This window comes from Moschus berezovskii, chromosome 12, assembly GCF_049115385.1.
Source record: "Moschus berezovskii isolate FMDL1 chromosome 12, NW_MosBer_1.0, whole genome shotgun sequence".
Lineage (NCBI taxonomy): Eukaryota > Metazoa > Chordata > Mammalia > Artiodactyla > Moschidae > Moschus > Moschus berezovskii.
In genome coordinates, this window is record NC_142471.1 from 78,520,218 (window position 1) to 78,535,449 (window position 15,232).

A 15,232-nucleotide genomic window follows, 5' to 3' on the forward strand; every position below is an offset into this window, starting at 1 on the left:
GACAGCAAGGAAATAAAATCAGTCAATCTTAAAGGAAATCAACCCTGAATATTCATTAGACGGACTGATGCTGAAGCTGAAGCTCCAATACCTTGGCCACCTGATACAAAGAACAGACTCATTGGAAAAGACCCTGATGCTGGGAAAGATTAAGAACAGGAGAAGAAGGGGATGACAGAGGATGAGATAGTTGGATGGCATCACCGGCTCAATGGACATGAATTTGAGCAAACTCTAGGAGATAGTAGAGGACAGGGAAACCTGGCATGCTACAGTCCATGGAGTCACAAATAGTCAGATACAACTTAGTGACTGAACAACAACGAAATTCCATGAGAGAAGGGGAGAGAGAAGTGTCAAATCAAATCTTGATTGTAGGTAGTGGCGGTGGGGGGCAAGCAGACACTGAATTAAGTTTTAGATTCTCATGTAGTTGCTCACTGATTTATAGCTGAGAAAACAGAAACAGAGACTACTGCCCCGGGCATTTCTGGGTACTGGGAGCCCAGGGGGCAGACATGCCCTGGCATCCCCATGGCTTGTCTAGATGAGGCAGTTTCACTGACTGTGAACCTGATCCTGTAGGGGACGCTGTGCTCCAGCATCACCCAGGGCCAGGGCCTCTCCCTGAGACACTGGGCAGAGGGACCTGCACAGATACAGCATCAGAGGAGGTCTAGGCTGATGTGGAGGTACAAGTAGGGATGCTAAGTGGAATCTGAAGTGGTTGAGCCACACCCAGAGCCAAGGGCAAGGTCTCCTTGAAGGCCCGAAGTCAATCTTTATGAGTTCATCCAGTTCAGTTCAGTTTAGTTGCTCAGTCGTGTCCGACTCTTTGCGACCTAATGAATCACAGCACGCCAGGCCTCCCTGTCCATCACCAACTCCCAGAGTTCACTCAAACTCATGTCCATTGAGTTGGTGATGCCATCCAGCCATCTCATCCTCTGTCACCTCCTCCTCCTCCTGCCTTCATTCTTTCCCAGCATCAGGGTCTTTTCAAATGAATCAGCCCTTTGCATCAGGTGTCCAAAGTATTGGAGTTTCAGCTTCAATATTAGTCCTTCCAATGAACACACAGGACTGATCTCCTTTAGGATGGACTGGTTGGATCTCCTTGCAGTCTAAGGGACTCTCAAGAGTCTTCTTCAACACCACAGTTCAAAAGCATCAATTCTTCAGTGCTCAGCTTTCTTTATAGTCCAACTCTCATATCCATACATGACCAGTGGAAAAGCCATTGTCTTGACTAGACGGACCTTTGTTGGCAAAGTAATGTCTCAGCTTTTTAATATGCTGTCTAGGTTGGTCATAACTTTCCTTCCAAGGTGTAAGCATCTCTTAATTTCATGGCTACAGTCACCATCTGCAATGATTTTGGAGCTCAAAAAAATAAAGTCTCTCACTGCTTCCACTGTTACCCCATCTATTTACCATGAAGTGATGAGACCAGATGCCATGATCTTAGTTTTCTGAATGTTGAGCTTTAAGCCAACTTTTTCACTCTCCACTTTCACTTTCATCAAGAGGCTTTTTAGTTCCTTTTCACTTTCTGCTGTAAGGGTGGTGTCATCTGCATATCTGAGGTTATTGATATTTCTCCCGGCAATCTTGATTCCAGCTTGTGCTTCTTCCAGCCCAACATTCCTCATGATGCACTCTGCATATAAGTTAAACAAACAGGGTGACAATATACAGCCTTGACGTACTCCTTTTCCTATTTGGAACCAGTCTGTTGTTCCATGTCCAGTTCTTACTGTTGCTTCTTGACCTGCATACATATTTCTCAAAAGGCAGGTCAGATGGTCTGGTATTCCCATCTCTTTCAGAATTTTCCACAGTTTATTGTATTCCACACAGACAAAGGCTTTGGCCTAGTCAACAAAGCAGAAATAGATGTTTTTCTAGAACTCTCTTGCTTTTTCGATGATCCAGCGGATGTTGGCAATTTGATATTTGGTTCCTCTGCCTTTTCTAAATCCAGCTTGAACATCGGGAAGTTCACAGTTCACGTATTGCTGAAGCCTGGCTTGGAGAATTCTGAGCATGACTTTACTAGCGTGTGAGATGACTGCAATTGTGCAGTAGTTTGAACATTCTTTGGCATTGCCTTTCTTTGGGACTGAAATGAAAACTGACCTTTTCCATTCCTGTGGCCACTGCTGAGTTTTCCATATTGAGTGCAGCACTTTCACAGCATCATCTTTGAGGATCTGAAATAGCTCAACTGGAATTCCATCACCTCCACTAGCTTTGTTAGTAGAGATGCTTCCTAAGGCCCACTTGACTTCACATTCCAAGATGTCTGGCTTTAGGTGAGTTGATCACACCATCATGATTCTCTGGGTCATGAAGATCTTTTTTATATAGTTCTTCTGACTATGCCAAAGCCTTTGACTGTGTGGATCACAATAAACTGTGGAACATTCTGAAAGAGATGGGAATCCCAGACCACCTGACCTGCCTCTTGAGAAACCTGTATGCAGGTCAGGAAGCAACAGTTAGAACTGGACATGGAACAACAGACTGGTTCCAAATAGGAAAAGGTGTACGTCAAGGTTGTATATTGTCACCTTGCTTATTTAACTTATATACAGAGTACATCATGAGGAACGCTGGGCTGGAAGAAGCACAAGCTGGAATCAAGATTGCTGGCAGAAATATCAATAACCTCAGATATGCAGATGACACTACCCTTATGGCAGAAAGTGAAGAGGAACTCAAAAGCCTCTTGATGAAAGTAAAAGAGGAGAGTGAAAAGGTTGGTTTGAAGCTCAACATTCAGAAAACAAAGATCATGGCATCTGGTCCCATCACTTCATGGGAAATAGATGGAAAAACAGTGGAAACAGTGTCAGACTTTGTTTTTTGGGCTCCAAAATCACTGCAGATGCTGATTGCAGCCATGAAATTAAAAGACGCTTGCTCCTTGGAAGGAAAGTTATGACCAACCTTGATAGTATATTAAAAAGCAGAGACATTACTTTGCCAACCAAGGTCCGTCTAGTCAAGGCAATGGTTTTTCCCGTGGTCATGTATGGATGTGAGAGTTGGACTGTGAAGAAGGCTGATCGCCGAAGAATCGATGCTTTTGAACTGTGGTGTTGGAGAAGACTCTTGAGAGTCCCTTATACTGCAAGGAGATCCAACCAGTCCATTCTAAAGGAGATCAATCCTGGATGTTCATTGGAGGGACTGATGCTAAAGCTGAAACTCCAATACTTTGGCCACCTCATGCGACGAGTTGACTCACTGGAAAAGACTCTGATGCTGGGAAAGGTTGGGGGCGGGAGGAGAAGGGGACGACGGAGAATGAGATGGCTGGATGGCATCACCGACTCTGTGGACATGAGTTTGAGTGTACTCCGGGAGTTGGTGATGGACAGGGAGGCCTGGCGTGCTGTGATTCATGGGGTCGCGGAGAGTCGGACACGACTGAGCGACTGAACTGAACTGAACTCTGTGTATTCTTGCCACCTCTTAGTATCTTCTGCTTCTGTTAGGTCCATACCGTTTCTGTCCTTTATCGAGCCCATTTTTGCATGAAATGTTCCCTTGGTATCTCTAATTCTCTTGAAGACATCTCTAGTCTTTCCCATTCGATTGTTTTCCTCTATTTCTTTGCACTGATCACTGAGGAAGGCTTTCTTGTCTCTCCTTGCTATTCTTTGGAACTCTGCATTCAAATGGGTATATCTTTCCTTTTCTCCTTTGCTTTTTGCTTCTCTTCTTTTCACAGCTATTTGTAAGGCCTCCTCAGGCAACCATTTTGCTTTTTTGCATTTCTTTTTCTTGGGGATGATCTTGATCCCTGTCTCCTGAACAATGTCATGAACCTCCATCCATAGTTCATCAGGCACTCTATTAGATCTAATCCCTTAAATCTATTTCCACTTTCACTGCATAATCATAAGGGATTTGATTTAGGTCATACCTGAATGGTCTAGTGGTTTTCCCTACTTTCTTCAATTTAAGTCTGAATTTGGCAATAAGGAGTTCATGATCTGAGCCACAGTTAATTCCTGGTCTTTTCTTTTTTCCTTGTTTTTGCTGACTGTATAGAGCTTCTCCATGAGTTATGAGTTCAGAGAAAGTGAAAGTGAAGTCGCTCAGTCATGTCCAACTCTTTGCAACCCCATGAACTATAGTCCACCAGGCTCCTCTGTCCATGGGATTCTCCAGGCAAGAATACTGGAGTGGGTTGCCATTTCCTTCTCCAGGGAATCTTCCCAACCCAGGGATCAAACCCAGTTCTCCCGCATTGCAGGTGGACGCTTTAACCTCTGAGCCACCAGGGAAGCTCACACCAACTTAATTATAGCTAGATTCCCCAGCTGACCTCCCAGCAGGAACCCCAGCCCTCTGTCTCCTCCCAGGCCTCTTTCTGTAGCATGAGCTAAACTTGGGAGAGGTCCTGCCATACCTGATGACTTCCTGACTGCTGTCATATTGAAGAAAAGGCATAAAGAGGGAGTCTTCTGGGGATTTTTGTAGCGCATAAACCAAGTAATCCATGTGCCTTTCTCCCTGGGAATCCACAAACATGGGGTCGGTGATTCCTGGAAAGAAAAGCATTTACACACAGTAAGGGGGACAGAGAGAGGAACTTGGAGCTCAAAATGCCAGCCTGCCGACTCGTATCAGAAATGCCCTCCCCACATTCTCCACGTTGCCAGGTCCTGGGGCATGAGTTTGCAAGCTTCATTCTTAGCCTTCCTTTCTGGTTTTGGTTTGAGCTCAGGCTTGGTGCTCCAGAAAAGGCAATGGCAACCCACTCCAGTACTCTTGCCTGGAGAATCCCATGGATGGAGGAGCCTGGTAGGATGCAGTCCGTGGGGTCGCGAAGAGTCGGACACGACTGAGTGACTTCACTTTCACTGTTCACTTTCATGCATTGGAGAAGGAAATGGCAACCCACTCCAGTGTTCTTGCCTGGAGAATCCCAGGGATGGGGGAGCCTGGTGGGCTGCTGCCTATGGGGTCGCACAGAGTCGGACACGACTGAAGTGACTTAGTGGCAGCAGCAGCAGCAGGCTTGGTGCTCACACCAGGCCCAGGTGCATTCTTTGTTGTTGCTTAGTACATGCCTGGTCCCACACACAAAGGCTACATTAGCACTCCCATAGGAGTAAAATACAGCAGTCCCACACTCCAAACTAAGACCTGGGGTCTGACCTAGGACTTACTGAAGATGTGTTCCCACCCAAGACAAGACACCACATTAGCATTCATCAGTTCCTACAATGTACCCAGTGCTGCAGGTTCTCGTGATTTCACTCAACTAACTAATCCTAGAGAAGAGAATGGCAACCCATTCCAGTATTCTTGCCTGGAGAATCCCATGGACAGAGTAGCCTGGCAAGCTACAGTCCATAGGGTCACAAAGAGTCGGACATGACTGAGTGACCAACACTTTCACTTCACTTTCAGTCACGGTGGACCCCGCAGAGAAGGCACCACCATCCACTCCTAAGAAGCAGGGGTTGAAGGTACAGACTCCCTGGAGTTTTCAGAACCAGGAAGATGCAAGCCTATTGGTCCCAAGTGTGTGGTCTTCCACATCTCTCGCTGCTTTGCTGTGCCCACTTGCTGGTGTCCTCAATGTTCGGGCTTGAACACTGCTCCCTCCCAAGGTCTGCACAGGAGAAGGACCGCAGCAAGGGCAATAACCAGGGTTGAACCAGGAAATAAATTGATCTGACAGAGAATTAAACTGAGATCAGGAAGACAGAATCCTCCCACTTCTTCCTCCCTTTTTAAGTAAATGCTTCAGGGTCAGGAATAAAAAAGGGGAAGCAAGTTAATATTTCCACTTGGAAAAGGTGTGGATGGGATACTTGTGAACTGAATCTACGAATATCCCAAAGATCAGGACTTGGCTGTCCTTTTGAAATGTCAAGTGAAGCATAAATCTTAATTTATTAAGGGAATGATAAGCCAAAGGAAGATAAATAGCTGCCCTTTAACAGGCACATGGACGCATGCATGCTAAGTCACTTCAGTCGTATCTGACTCTTTGCGACTCTAAGGACGGTAGCCCACCAGGCTCCTCTGTCTGTGGATTCTCCAGGAAAGAATACTGAAGTGGGTTGGATGCCCTCCTCCGGGGGAATCTTCCTGACCCAGTGTTCGAACCTGTGTCTCCTGAGGCTCCTGCAGTGCAGCAGATTCTTTTGCTGTTGAACGAGTGCATACTTCAGAGTGTCTGAAGAACTGTGGATGGAGGTTCGTGCCATTGTACAGGAGGCAGTGATCAAAACCATCCCCAAGAAAAAGAAATGCAAAAAGGCAAAGTGGCTGTCTGAGGAGGCCTTACAAATAGCTGAGAAAAGAAAAGAAGCTAAAGGCAAAGGATAAATGGGAAGATATACCCATTTGAATGCAGAGTTCCAAAGAATAGCAAGGAGAGATAAGAAAGCCTTCCTCAGTGATCAATGCAAAGAAACAGAGGAAAACAACAGAAAGGGAAAGCCTAGAGATCTCTTCAAGAAAATTAGAGATACCAAGGGAACACTTCATGCGAAGATGGGCACAATAAAGGACAGAAATGGTAGGGACCTAACAGAAGCAGAAGATATTAAGAAGAGGAGGCAAGAATACACAGAAGAACTGTACAAAAAAGATCTTCATGACCCAGATAATCATGATGATGTGATCACTCACCTAGAGCCAGACATTCTAGAATGTGAAGTCAAGTGGCCATAGGAAGCACCACTACAAACAAAGCTAGTAGAGATGATGGAATTCCAGTTGAGCTATTTCAGACCCTCAAAGATGATGCTGTGAAAGTGCTGCACCCAATATGCCAGCAACTTTGGAAAACTCAGCATTGGCCACAGGACTGGAAAAGGTCAGTTTTCATTCCAATCCCAAAGAGAGGCAATGCCAAAGAATGTTCAAACTACTGCACAACTGCACTCATCTCACCCGCTAGCAAAGTAATGCTCAACACTCTCTAAGCCAGGCTTTAAGAGTACCTGAACCAGAAACTTCCAGATCTTCAAGCTGGATCTAGAAAAGGCAGAGGAACCAGAGATCAAATTGCCAACTTCCAGATCTTCAAGCTAGATCTAGAAAGGCAGAGGAACCAGAGATCAAATTGCCAACATCTGTTGGATCATCAAAAAAGCAAAAGAGCTCCACAAAAACATCTACTCCTGCTTTATTGACTATGCCAAAGCCTTTGACGGTGTGGATCACAATAAACTGTGGAAAATTCTTCAAGAGATGGGAATACTAGACCACCTGACCTGCCGCCTGAGAAATCTGTATGCAGGTCAAGAAGCAACGGTTAGAACTGGGCATGGAACAACAAATTGGTTCCAAATTGGGAAAGGAGTATGCCAAAGCTGTATATTATCACCATGCTTGTTTAACTTATGTGCCAAGTACATCATGAGAAATGTTGGGCTGAATGAAGTACAAGCTGGAATCAAGACTGCTGGGAGAAATCTCAATAACCTCGGATATGCAGATGACACCACCCTCATGGCAGAAAGCAAAAAAAAAGTTGGCTTAAAACACAACATTCAGAAAACTAAGATCATGGCATCTGGTCCCGTCACTTCATAGCAAGTAAGATGGGAAAACAATAGAAACAGTAACAGACTTTATTTTTCTGGGCTCCAAAATCACTGCAGATGGTGACTGCAGCCATGAAATTAAAAGATGCTTGCTCCTTGGAAGAAAAGCTATGACCAACCTAGACAGCAAATTAAAAAGCAGAGACACTACTTTGCCAACAAAGGTCCATCTAGTCAAGGCTATGGTTTTTCCCGTGGTCATGTATGGATGTGAGAGTTGGACTGTGAACAAAGCTGATCGCCGAAGAATTGATGCTTTTGAACTGTGGTGCTGGAGAAGACTCTTGAGAGTCCTTTGGACTGCAAGGAGATCCAACCAGTCCATTCTAAAGGAGATCGATCCTGGGTGTTCATTGGAAGGACTGATGCTAAAGCTGAAACTGCAATACTTTGGCCACCTCATGAGACGAGTTGACTCACTGGAAAAGACTCTGATGCTGGGAAAGGTTGGGGGTGGGAGAAGGGGACGACCGAGAATGAGATGGCTGGATGGCATCACCGACTCTGTGGACATGAGTTTGAGTGAACTCTGGGAGTTGGTGATGGACAGGGAGGCCTGGCGTGCTGTGATTCATGGGGTCGCGGAGAGTCGGACATGACTGAGCGACTGAAATGAACTGAACTGAACTGAACTAAAGCGGTTAAGGGCTAGAGGGCTGGAGGGCTGGAGAAGTCCCTCACATGGTATATTTTAATTACTTCTCAGTATTACACAAGAATGGAAAACATGAACCTTGAGAAAAAAATAAAATAAACAGACTTTATGTTGAAATCTAACTCCACCATCCCATAGCTTTGTAACCCTGGGCAAGTAGGTAACATTTTTACCCTGGGATTTCACACCTGTGTAGTGTATTATAGATGGTAATAGCACTGCCTCATGTTTGGTGTGAAGATTAAATGAAATAGAGCACAGAAGCTCTTGGCACCCAGCTTGGTATAAAGTAAGCCCTCAATAGACACTGATTGTTACTAATAGAGTTGGCAGCAGGTATTTTCTCTGTCTTACAAAATAGAAAGCTGGAGTACAGCAAGATGACCTCCACTGGCCAGCTCCCAGGATGATTTCGACACTATTTGCCTATCCTCACACCTGCAAGAAAAGTAAAAATGGGATCGACTCCATCCTTAGAGGCTAAGGTCCTGAACAGGCAGGCACAGCAGTAGAGAAAATACAACTTGGGGAGCCTCAAGGGGGTGATCCCAAGAGGTGGGTCCCATCCTCTTGAGTTTTATCTTTTTTTTTAACTTCTTATTTTGTATTGTGGTATAGACAATTAATGGGCTTTCCTGGTGGTTCAGTGATTTAAAAAAAAGGAAAGGTCCACCTGCAATACAGGAGCCACAGGAGACTCGGGTTGGATCCCTGGATTGAGACAATCCCCTGGAGGAGGGCATGGCAACCCATTCCAGGATTCCTGCCAGAGGAGCCTGGCAGGCTACATACAGCCCATGGGGTCGCAAAGAGTCAGACATGACTGAAGAGACTTAGCGCACACACACACATGGGCAATTAACAAACTTCAGCTGAACATTCAGTGACGGGGACCCAGTCAGATATATACATGTATATATATATGTATATACATGTATATCCATTCTCCCCCAAACTTCCCTCCCTTGAGTTTTACTCTCGATGACTGAGTTTGAAAGGAGCTGTTTGGAGAGACTTTTCAGGGGGGAAAGCTACCCTAGAGGAATCCCCTGGAGCAGGGGGTTCTGGAACAGCTCCTGGACAGAGCAAGAAGAGCAGACTGTGGCCGCTGGAGACTGAACCTCAACCGCCTCTCCCGGAAGGCCGGAATCTCCACGAGAAAGAAGGATTCTGTAATCACAAGCCCAACAAATTCCAAGCACCACGGACGGAGCAGCTGGCCAGAGTCAGGAAAACTCACCACAGTCATGTCACTTACCCTTCAACATGGTCCAATTGGAGCCTTTCAGACTGATGACTAGCTGCCTCCCATCCCGGAAAACGCTGCCGGCTGTTAGCACTTCCATCAGGATCTCAGCATACAGAAGGACTGCATCATGAAGGTAGGCAGCGTAAGGGCTCACCTTAGATGGAGGAAGCAAAGGCAGGGTTGAGAAGGGCCGGTGACTTCCTCCATCACAGTCTGGGCTCAGTTCAGTTCAGTTCAGTTCAGTCGCTCAGTCGTGTCCGACTCTTTGTGACCCCATGAATCACAGCATGCCAGGCCTCCCTGTCCATCACCAACTCCCGGAGTTCACTCAAACTCATGTCCACAGAGTCGGTGATGCCATCCAGCCATCTCATTCTCTGTCGTCCCCTTCTCCTCCCGCCCCCAACCTTTCCCAGCATCAGAGTCTTTTCCAGTGTTGCATGAGGTGGCCAAAGTATTGGAGTTTCAGCTTCAGCATCAGTCCTTCCAATGAACACCCAGGATTGATCTCCTTTAGAATGGACTGGTTGGATCTCCTTGCAGTCCAAGGGACTCTCAAGAGTCTTCTCCAGCACCACAGTTCAAAAGCATCAATTCTTCGGCGATCAGCTTTGTTCACAGTCCAACTCTCACATCCATACATGACCACGGGAAAAGCCATAGCCTTGACTAGACGGACCTTTGTTGGCTTTTTAATATACTATCAAGGTTGGTCATAACTTTCCTTCCAAGGAGTAAGTGTCTTTTAATTTCATGGCTGCAGTCACCATCTGCAGTGATTTTGGAGCCCCAAAAAATAAAGTCGGACACTGTTTCCACTGTTTCCCCATCTATTTCCCATGAAGTGATGGGACCAGATGCCATGATCTTTGTTTTCTGAATGTTGAGCTTCAAGCCAACCTTTTCACTCTCCTCTTTCACTTTCATCAAGAGGCTTTTGAGTTCCTCTTCACTTTCTGCCATAATGGTGGTGTCATCTGCCTATCTGAGGTTATTGATATTTCTCCCAGCAATCTTGATTCCAGCTTGTGCTTCTTCCAGCCCAGCGTTCCTCATGATGTACTCTGCATATAAGTTAAATAAGCAAGGTGACAATTAGAAGCACTTTTTTTCGTCCTCTTAACAGTGTGACGTAGTCCATTAGAACATAGTGACATAGAACCTAGCACAGGTTCTGCATCATTCCCACAGAGAAGGGAGGGCCCTCTACGTGTCCTGGCCTGTGCCAACTGCAATTTTCCTCTTTAGGTCTTGTTTTCTCTAGTAGATTGCATGATCCTTCAGGTGGGGAACAGTGTTGTCAGCCATAGGCAGGAGGGGATAGGGTTTAATCGACAGGGTTGGAGCCAGGAGCCAGGCTGGTCCTGATACTGAATGTGAGACTTGGGTAAGTTCCAGAACCTCTCTGAATCTCAGCCCATCCATTTTAAAAATAGGCAGAAGGCTGTTGTGGTGAATATCCGTTCCATTCCGTCGCTCAGTCGTGTCCAACTCTTTGCGACCCTGTGGACTGTAGCCTACCAGGCTTCTCCATCCATGGGATTCTCCAGGCAAGAATACTGGAGTGGGTTACCGTTTCCTTCTCCAGGGGATCTTCCCGACCCAGGGATCGAACCCGGGTCTCCCACATTGGAGGCAGACGCTTTAACCTCTGAGCCACCAGGGTGGTGAGTATAAGAACAGTTAAATGAGGCAGAATAGGTATGGTATCTATTGTATTAAGTGGCACATATTCAGTCTTCACTTAGTCAACAAAAATTCAAGTGCCTACTAGGTGCGAGGCACTGTTCTCACCATAGAACCTGGTATGGAGCTGACAGTCAGTGACACTCCAAATATTCATTGATCATCTTTTCTTGTGTGTTGGGGTCCACAGTCGGCTGCCTCATTCCTCATGGAATCCCTGTCATCAATAGCTTTCTCACCAGCTTCAGGCTCAGCTTGGCCCCACGCTGGAAAAGAGCTCGACTCTGGCCGATTGTCTGGCTAACCAGACACGTTGCTCCATTATCCCACTCAGCCTGGAACTACCACTGGCTGATGGCTGCCTTCTCCCTGTTCCAGACCATCTGCTGGCCTTGACCTGCCCTAGCACCGCAGCTCTGACCACTCCATTCTGGTTCCTGGTCCCGGCGTTCTGCTGGGGAAAGAAACTGTCGAGGTCTGAGTGCCCACCAGTATGTGTTCTGCAACTTCCATGTACTATGTCTTCAGACACTCCAAACTACAGACTGGAAGCTGATGTCATTATCAGTCCCATTTTTAGAAGAGACTCAGGTGCGGGGACGTTAAACAGTTCCCCTCAAGGTCTCCTGGTTAGTAAAAAGCAGAGTGAGGATGGAAGCCCAGGACTCTGACGCCCAAGCCACATGACCTCTCAACTAATAACCTCTGCCCTCCTCCTGAATCTGGGTGCAGATTTCACAATTCATCCGGCCACTGTTTATTTGAGGCTGAGGAAGATGAAGAGAGAGAGAGAGTGTGTGTGTGTGTGTGTGTGTGTGTGAGTGTGTGTGTGTATGTGTTAGGAGCCTGGGGAGTCGGGGGAGAAGAGAAGGAATAAGAGTGGAAGCGTAAAAGCCAGACACAGATATCCTCGAGGAAGCGGGGATGGATGTGTACAGAAAGACCTGTCAGACCTGCTCTGCCGTGTGGATGGGGCTGTGGAAGGGTAGCACCCACAGCCTTCGGTAGACCTGCTCTCGGAAGCCTTCACTACTAGGGCCTTCTCGGGAGGAGCTGAGGGCTATGAGAAACACTAGAAAGTGTGTCACCTTCTGATTTGTCAATACCTCCTTCCAAAAGCTGTCCTGAAAAATAACGAAATAAATTAGCTATTCTCAGAAAACACCCTGAGCAAGAGTCAGGGTCAATATTGAATGTCTGTTCTAATCCTTGGAAACACTTTTGGCAGTCTGAAATACTTCGTGATGATGGCTCTGGAAGACCTGCTATGCGAAGTCTATGTCTTCTAGTAAGCACTGAAGCTGTGAGAAGGAAGAAAAAAAAAATCAACCAATAAGAAAGCTTACCTGGGGCAACGAGCAGCTAAGATGTAAGAAGCTTACCTTTCAACAATGGACAGCAAAAACTTGAAAAACTTACACTGGTTGATTCTCAAATTTCTGCTTATAGCTTAAGGGATTGGTTAATATCATTGTTACAATCATGATAGTAATACCCACTCACTGTGTGTTTATATGTTAAAGACGGTGAGATCTTCCCCAGTCTCCCTATTACTCCCTCTCATCTCCTCTGAGAGGTTTCCAATGTTCTAGACGTGGACAGAGGTGTGTGTGAGCATTTTACATTAATAGTATCATGCTATAATGGTGTTCTACAGCTTGATTTTTGTCAACTTCAGCATATACTGAGAATACTTTTTGCTGTTTCACTGCTAAGTCGTGTCCAACTGTTTGCGACCCCTCGGACTGCAGCACACCAGACTTCCCTGTCCTTCACTATCTCCCGGAGTTTGTAAAGACTTTTAGGAAATGGATTTTCGCTATTCTTTTTTAAAACATCATGAATTCACTTGAATGGATGCTGTGAGGTCTATTTTTAGGCCCAAATTCTTTCTGCACTTCCAGTCAGTTGGAATTGGATCATCAAGGTTTGGGGAGAAAGTGACAAGGAGGTTGGATGGGTTTCCCTGCTGATGCTGAGACTTGGTGCACCATCTTCCCCTCACGTGTCTGAGGCAGATGAAGGAGAGGAGGAAAGATGAAGGAGAAAAGGTGGACAGCAATGAAAAGGGAAGGTAAGAGGAGGTTCTGAAAAGCTTGGCTTACAATTAGAATTCCAACTGGCTGCCCAGCGAAACCCGAGACACTTTGGCAATCTGAAATACTTCGTGATGAAAAGATGAAAGAAACCTGGAACATTACTATGCATCTTCCAGTACTCGCTTTTTCCCAATTTCAATTTCTTCATTTCGGTTCAGTTGCTCAGTCGTGTCCGACTCTTTCCGACCCCAGTTTCTTATGATCATATAAAACAAGCTCTTTTACAAAGATAAAACTCCTGGGAAAATTACACAGTGTGTCCTTGGCTAAAGGCAAGAAGCTTTTTCTTAGAAGCCTGTGGGTGCACGTGTGGTGGTTAAATGAACAGACACTGAGACCAGCCCACCTGGTTTGACTACTCAGTCTTCCTCACGCACTAGCTGTGTGGCCTTGGGCAAGGTAATTTGCTTCTCAGGACCTCAGTTTTCTTATCTTTCCATAGGATGATGTGCGCTAGTTTTAGTTTATCAAGCACTCACAGTGGGGCCTGGCGGTTAGCACACACAAAGCAGAGCTGTTGACTGAGCCCTTGGCTCAGAGTCCAGAAGACCAGCTCTGTCACTTGGGAGCTCCACGATCTTCGAAAAGTTTCCTTATTTCTCTAAGCCTCAATTTTTTTCATCTCTGAGTTGCAATGCTAATAATCTCTATATTACAAGGCTGTTGAAAATATCAAATGCAATGGTGCATGTAAACAATGCATGGACTATCCATCTGCCTCGGGGGCTGTTGGGAAAATCTAGCACTGATGCAGGTATAATGCAGAACTTGGTATTCATGGTGGGGTACGTGGTACATGTCAGCTGTCCCTATTGTTACCAAAAGAACCAAACCATGTACGAATTGCCTCATTGGATCAGCATGTTGGTTTTTCCAGGACTTATTGGGGCTCAAACAGAGGTGGCTATGGGAGAAAAGAAATTGGAAGGCCCTGAGTTTGAGAGCGTTAGGGTTACGTCTCAGCGATCCAGTAGAAATGACAGTTTCTCCTGAGCTGGTGTTTGCTGGTATAGACTACAGAGGGCCGGGCTCCAGAACCAGCAGCCTGGCTCAAGGCCAGTCTCCCCGTCCAAGTAACTGAGTGAACAGACTCTGGGTAGGTTCTTTCCTCTCAGCCTCCTGATCTTCAGCTAAGGACGCAAGAGTTGCTGCCTCCTAGGGTTGAGTATTCAGTGAGCTAACACATCTGGCACCTAGCAAGTGCTGAGCGCTTGTTACTTCTGCCTGCTGGAGCCCATTGAGGGGTCATTGACACCCACCTCCAGCTGCTGCAAAATGATGAAGACGAATTCTCCTGTGTGGAGACCCAGGTTCTCTGCAGCCAGCAGGATAAGCTTTGCATCTTCTGAGCTGCAGATTAAGACGATAACTATAAGACAAAACAGGGTCAGCCGACTGCACATGGGTGTACACACATATACACGTTTTAAAGTCTAACCTGAAGTCCCTGCAGATGAGACAGAAGCATTGTCTTTCCTTGAGCATGCTTTAGGAAACAGGAATGCCTAAACTGCTCCTTCAGCCTATACTTCTTCTTTGTCATGATTTTTTAAAATGACATTTATTTTTAAAAAAGTTAACATGTGCATAACAGAAAACCAAAAACACAAGGACCAAAAACAAGTCATCCATAATCACAAGCAGTCTACCATTGGTGTGTCCTTATAGGTCTCATTTGTGTATTTACACAGCTAAGTCCCTTGGACCGCAAGGAGATCCAACCAGTCCATTCTAAAGGAGATCAACCCTGGGTGTTCATTGGAAGGACTGATGCTAAAGCTGAAACTCCAATACTTTGGCCACCTCATGCGACAAGCTGACTCACTGGAAAAGAGTCTGATGCTGGGAAGGATTGGGGGCAGGAGGAGAAGGGGACGACAGAGAATGAGATGGCAGGATGGCATCACCGACTTGATGGACATGAGTTTGAGTGAACTCCGGGAGTTGGTGATGGACGGGG

General features: G+C 46.0%; 1 pseudogene; it reads right to left on the reverse strand.

Annotated features, from left to right (window-relative positions):
* LOC129555139 (guanylate cyclase 2G-like) overlaps positions 1-14,675 on the reverse strand; it is a 58,407-nt pseudogene extending 43,732 nt beyond the window's left edge.
* Positions 14,676-15,232: the final 557 nt, after the last annotated feature.